We start from the raw sequence: 6,442 nt of genomic DNA on the forward strand, positions 1-6,442 counted from the left end.
TTTAAAACTTTGTAGATCGTCGACACTAAATTTGTTGCACACAGCCTGGATGGCTGTGCTCATCTGGGCATCTCTCAACAGGTTTAAACATTTGAATTTACATTTTCTCTCAACTATTATTAATCAGCCATCTGATTATAAGATATGCATTCATTCAGCAAATACTTAGAGTGTCAGACAGTGCGATAGACCTTAAACACATAGACGTATAGACCACAGTCTTTCGCTCAGTGAATTGTCACATGTTAAATTACCTAATAATATGCTACTAACAAGGTATGGTTCTAATCATGGAGTTAAATAGCTTACATTCTGAGAAAAGAAAGTCTAAAGCACCTGTATTAGTCAGGGTTCTCCAGAGGAAAAAAACCCAAGATACACAGGTGATAGACAGATAGGGAAGAAACTGGGTCACAAGGCTGTGGTTCTGTGGAGTCTGATTCTGCAGGTCAGGTCAGATTAGCCAGCTGGATAGTCAGACCAAGCTGGTGCTGCAGTTAGTCTCAAGTCCATTTGGAGGCAGAATTTCTTCCTAGGAGAACCTGAGTATCTTTCTCTGAAGACTTTAACTGAGGGAGTGAGACCACCCACATTCTGGAGAGCAATCTGCTTTACTTAAAGTCTGCGATTCAAATGTAAATCTCATCTAAAAATACCTTCAGAGCAACATCTGTGCTGATGTTTGGCCAAATATGTGGTTACTATGGCTGAGCCAAGTTGACACATAAAACTAACTACACACCTGAAACAGCAGTGAGTAACACAACTATTGTTGTTCAATCACTCAGTCCTGTCCAGCTCTTTGCGACTCCGGCTTCCCTGTCCTTCACCACCTCCCAGAGCTTGCTCAAACTCATGTCCATCGAGTCGGTGGTGCCATCCGACCGTCTCACCCTCTGTTGCCCCTTCTCCTCCTGCCTTCTATCTTCTCCAGCATGTTTTCCAGTGAGCTGGCTCTTGGCATCAGGTGGCCAAAGTATTAGAGTTTCAGGTCCACCATCAGTCCTTCCAAAGAATATTCAGGGTTGATTTCTTTTAAGATTGACTGGTTTTATTTCCTTGAAGTACAAGGGACTCTCAAGAGTCTTCTCCAACACCACAGTTCAAAAGCATCAATTCTTCAGTGCTCAGCTTTCTTTATAGTGCAACTCTCACATCCATACATGACTACCGGAAAAACCATAGCTTTGACTAGATTGACCTTTGTCGGCAAAGTAATGTCTCTGCTTTTGAATATGCTGTCTAGGTTGGTCATAACTTTTCTTCCAAGGAGCAAGCATCTTTTAATTTTATGGCTGAAGTCACCATCTGCAGTGATTTTGGAGCCCAAGAAAATTAAGTCTGTCACTGTTTCCATTGTTTCCCCCTCTATTTGCTATAAAGTGATGGGACTGGATGCCATGATCTTAGTTTTTTGAATATTGAGTTTTGAGCCAGCTTTTTCACTCTCCTCTTTCACTTTCATCAAGAGGCTCTTTAGTTCTTCTTAGCTTTTAAGGGTGGTGTTCTGCATATCTGAGGTTACTGATATTTCTCCCGGCAATCTTGATTCCAGCTTGTGCTTCATCCAGCCTGGCATTTTGTATGATGTATTCTGCATATAAGTTAAATAAGTAGGGTGACCATATACAGCCTCGATGTACTCCTTTCCCAATTTGGAAACAGTTTGTTGTTCCATGTCTTATTCTAACTGCTGCTTCTTGATCTGCATACAGATTTCTCAGGAGGCAGGTAAGGTGGTCTGGTATTCCCATCTCTTTAAGAATTTTCCAGTTTGTTGTGATCCACACAGTCAAAGGCTTTGGCGTAGTCAATAAAGCAGAAGTAGATGTTTTTCTGGAATGCTTGTGCTTTTTTGATGATCCAACAGATGTTGGCAATTTTATCTCTGGTTTCTCTGCCTTTTCTAAAACCATCTTGAACATCTGGAAGCTCACAGTTCACGTACTGTTGAAGCCTGGCTTGGAGAATTTTGAGCATTACTTTGCTAGCATGTGAGATGAGTACAAATGTGTGGTAGTTTGAACATTCTTTGGCATTGGTGTTCTTTGGGATTGGAAAGAAAACTGACCTTTTCCAGTCCTGTGGCCACTGCTGAGTTTTCCAAATTTGCTGGCATAGTGAGTGCAGCACTTTCACAGCATCATCTTTTAGGATTCCATCACCTTCACTAGCTTTGTTTGTAGTGATGCTTCCTAAGGCCCACTTTACTTCACACTCCAGGATGTCTGGCTCCAGGTGAGTGATGACATCATTGTGATTATCTGGGTCATGAAGATGTTTTTTGTATAGTACTTCTGTGTATTCTTGCCAGCTCTTCTTAATATCATCTGCTTCTGTTAGGTCCATATCATTTCTGTCCTTTATTGTGCCCATCTTTGCATGAAATATTCCCTACTTTGCACGAAATGTTCTCTACAAGGCTCTACTTATCAGCAAAGCCCTCTGGGTCAGGGTCTTCTACAGGCTGGTCTGGCTGACCCTGAATCACTGTAGATATCAGATTCATTATGGACTCCACCTGGTCTTGAGACACAATTTTGGTGTTATAATCCAGAACATTACTAAGCACATAACAACTCATGCTCTTTCTGGACTCATTGTCAAAGTTCTCAAAGAGTGGGTGAAAATATTTTAACTTCAAGGCTGTTAAAATATTGTTGTGTCAAGGGGTATCTTCAAAAGTCTGGTGAGCTTATGGTGAAACTGCAGTACTGGTAGCAATATATTCATGGTTGAGTTTATTAAATATTTCCCCTGTTGCTTCTAGAACTTTATCAAAATAGTCCACAAGGTCAGGATAACACTTCATAGTAAGATTAATAAGAGAGACTTGTAAAGATGCAACGTCCTCTGGAGGCATGTCTTGTCTAGACTGTAATACTGTAGCCACCTACTGTGAGAGTATGTCAAAAAGTTTAATATCTGTTGGGATTCCAGGTCCATCTTCATGGTGAGCAAATAAAGCGAATCTATCAATTAAAGAAATGATTATTTTTTTCACATTTACATATTGGTGTAACTCAGCACAAGCCCAAAGAAAAGGATTCAAAGTTTGAAGGTGGAATTCTTCAGGGGGAAACCTGAATAATGTACCCCATAAGAGCCAAAGCATCTCTGCAGTTCACCACTTGCTCCAATATGCTGGTCAAAATAATCTGTAACATTCCACATTTACACCTTCCAGCTGACTAAGGTGCACCAAATTTCTTCCTGCTAAAATTCTCAGTTCTTGTCTTTCTTGTTCTCTTTTTTCTGTATCTCAGTTCTGTCGCTGATGCTGCATTCAACCCCATAGCTTGTTCATTTCTGCAAAGTTGAGTATCTTTGCATGGGATCCATGGGGTCACTGATATTACCCGCTTCATCTGTTGGCTCTCCTGCTTCAGGTAAGATATTCGTGCTGCACTGAAGTAGATGATTTCAAAGAAATAGACCTCTCAGGGGGTGTTGCACAACAGGGCACATTTCTACCAAATCTTTCAAAATATCTTTCCTGGACTGAGGAAATGACTTAACATATACAATTCTGAGAGAGTCAATTCCTAGGCAGGTTGATAAGAAGTCTGGGGTCCCCAAGGAGAGAGAGGTCTGGAGTTCTCAAGGAGGAGATAGGGGTCTGGAATTCTCAAGGAGGAGGAAAGGAAAATGTTTTTTTCCCTCTACATTCCTTAGTCTTAGTCACATGCAACGTTTTGATCTTTAAGCCTGGAACTGATGATTAAACAACAAACAACTCAGTTTAAACTATGTACTAAGGATTATATAACAACAATGTATCCTGCTTGAGGACAGTTTCTCCTTCCTGAAAACCTTCTGGCTAATCCTTTATCTTAAAAATGTAAATTATAGGGATGGGTCTAGTAAGATCTTTACAACCTCCAGACATTCTTTTGATTCATTGTAATAACTAATTTAAAAAGTATACAACTCCATTGCTAACCCTAGCAGGGGGGCACTCTTTCTGCCCCCTTTTGATGTCTATGTCAGAAGCTTTCTCTATCTCCTTTATACTTTAACAAAACTTTATTACACAAAAGCTCTGAGTGATCAAGACTCATCTCTGGGCCCTGGACTGAGTTCTTCTCCTCTGGAGGCCAAGAATCCTGGTGCCTTTCATGGTTCAGCAACAACCTTTCAATTCCAGCTATGATCAACAGATAAAGCCTTGGGATAATGTTTCCAGCATACTGTACAAATTCATAGAGGTCTGCCACTTTTCTTCCTTTAGCAAACTCATCTGTCAGGTAAACTTCCAAGTAGTGCAGTTCATCAGAAATAGCCATATGAAGTTCATAGTAGCTCTTTGGTGATAATATAGAAGTCCAGAGTTCACCAAGCATATTAGAAGCATGCTTTGGAGCATATATAAGCTTGTTCTTGTCCAGAAATCTCTTCATCTGGAATGATTGGACCTTCACAGCCTGTATGGCTTCATCCAAGAGTTTCTCTGCTTATCCTGTGGTGTCTGCCATGTTGTAGGCATGGCAACTCCCCTAAGCCTGCAGCAAGCAGCACCCACGTAGATCCTTCCACTGTTCTATACTTCTTAAAGAAACTGGACAATGTGCTAAAAGTCAGGGCATCAACAATTGCAGTACTTTGAACATACAATTATCTTTCAGTAGTCATGTTTCAAAAAAAATAATTTACTACACATGTTGAATAAAACTTTCTTTTCCTAATCATATATATATATATATATATATACACACACACACACACACATATATAAAATAGGCACTGAGACTTTCATCTCCCAAATGGAATTGTCCTGATTAATAGAGATATAATATATAATTCCTACAATTTACCAAGTTAAATATTAATGGTTACAAAAGGCCCTTTCAACATATATGGGTCTCAAAAATGCATGCATTGAAGAGACTCCTGGTTCTTGACAAGGTGAAATAACAGAGGTTATATTTACCATTAAGTCTGAAACAACCAAAAAGCAGCCAAAATATATGAAACAATAATTTCAAGACACTGGAAACAAGCACTGAAGGACAGTGAGCACTGAAAGACGAGAAACAAACATAAGTTGCCCCAGATCACCCACCGGCAGGCAGGGAGGGGAACCAGGCAGAAGCAGGGTGTCCCCGGGGTTAAGGAGATGGGGCTGAGTGCTTGCCTTAGTGGCTAGATAAGCGAGCCGTACCGAGCAAGAGAAAAGGCTGCAGATGCAGACTACCAGCGTCGGGAATGAGACAAGCGACAGGCAGACTGTACTGATGATAAAAGGAAAATAGGGAGGCTTTTTGCATTACTTTATGCCAATAAATTGTACAACTTAGATAAAAGGCACAAATTTCCCCCCAAAGGATGGATTCTTTGGATGACAAAAAAGAAGTAGATTACCTGAACAGTTCTGAATAATGTACCTACTGATGAAACTGAATTTTTAGTGAACAAGCAAACAAAACCTTCTCACAATGGAACCACCAAGCTCAGATGGCTTTTTTGGTGATTTCTATCAACTATTTCAGGAAGAAATATTATTTTAAACCTTTTAAACAAAATAACTCTAGAAAAAAATAAAGGAAAGATCTTGTTTGACCTAAGGTTCTTAGGTATGATATCAAAAGCATGGTCCATTAAAGAAAAAAGTGGATAAATTTAAGCTAATTAACATAAAACATTGCTGCTGTTTGAAGGATTATTAGGAGAATAAAAATAGAAGCCAGGGAAAAATTATTTGCAAGTCATGAACTTGTATCTAGGCTATATAATGAACATTCAAAGCTCAATAATAAAAAAAACAAAACCACCAACTACAAAATGGACGAAAGATTTGAACCACAGAAGAGATAAGAGTGGCAAGTAAACACATGAAAGCACATTCAACACCATTATTTATCAGTTAAACACAAAGTTAAACCACAGAAGGTTGGCTACAGATAAAAAGATCAGCCATAGCAAGTGTCAGTGAGGCTGCGAACAACCGCAACGCTCACCCGGGGGGTGGGCAGGCGGAAGGGGAGGGCAAAATGGCACAGGTGCTTTGGAAGACAATTTGCAGAGTTTCTAAAAGATGAGCATACAACTCCAGTGTGTTCAATCATTCTACTCCTAGGAGTTTACAAGGAAAAATAAAAGCATATGTCAACACAAAGTCGTACACGAATGCTCAGGACAGCTTCATACGTCATAGCCAGAACTGGAAGCAAACACTATGAGTGAATGGATGAACTGTGATACAGTCACACAAGGGGACGCTACTCAGCAATAAAGATGAAAGAGGGCTGATACATGCTGGTAAAATGATGTCCTGATATAATCAGGCTGATGAAACAATCCAGACAAAAAGTGCACACACTGGATGATTCAACTGATATGAAATTCTAGAAAATGAAAACTACTCAATTGTGATGAAAGTGGTTGCCTGGGTACTGGAGGAGGGGAGGGCCACCGGGGAAGAGATTAAAAGCCAGCAGGAAGA

The 6,442-nt window shown here is 40.0% G+C and overlaps 1 pseudogene; it reads right to left on the reverse strand.

Annotated features, from left to right (window-relative positions):
• Positions 1-2,425: 2,425 nt before the first annotated feature.
• LOC129658789 (vacuolar protein sorting-associated protein 35-like) lies at positions 2,426-4,486 on the reverse strand (annotated as a pseudogene).
• Positions 4,487-6,442: the final 1,956 nt, after the last annotated feature.

The sequence above is a fragment of the Bubalus kerabau genome, chromosome 8, assembly GCF_029407905.1.
Source record: "Bubalus kerabau isolate K-KA32 ecotype Philippines breed swamp buffalo chromosome 8, PCC_UOA_SB_1v2, whole genome shotgun sequence".
Taxonomy (NCBI): domain Eukaryota; kingdom Metazoa; phylum Chordata; class Mammalia; order Artiodactyla; family Bovidae; genus Bubalus; species Bubalus kerabau.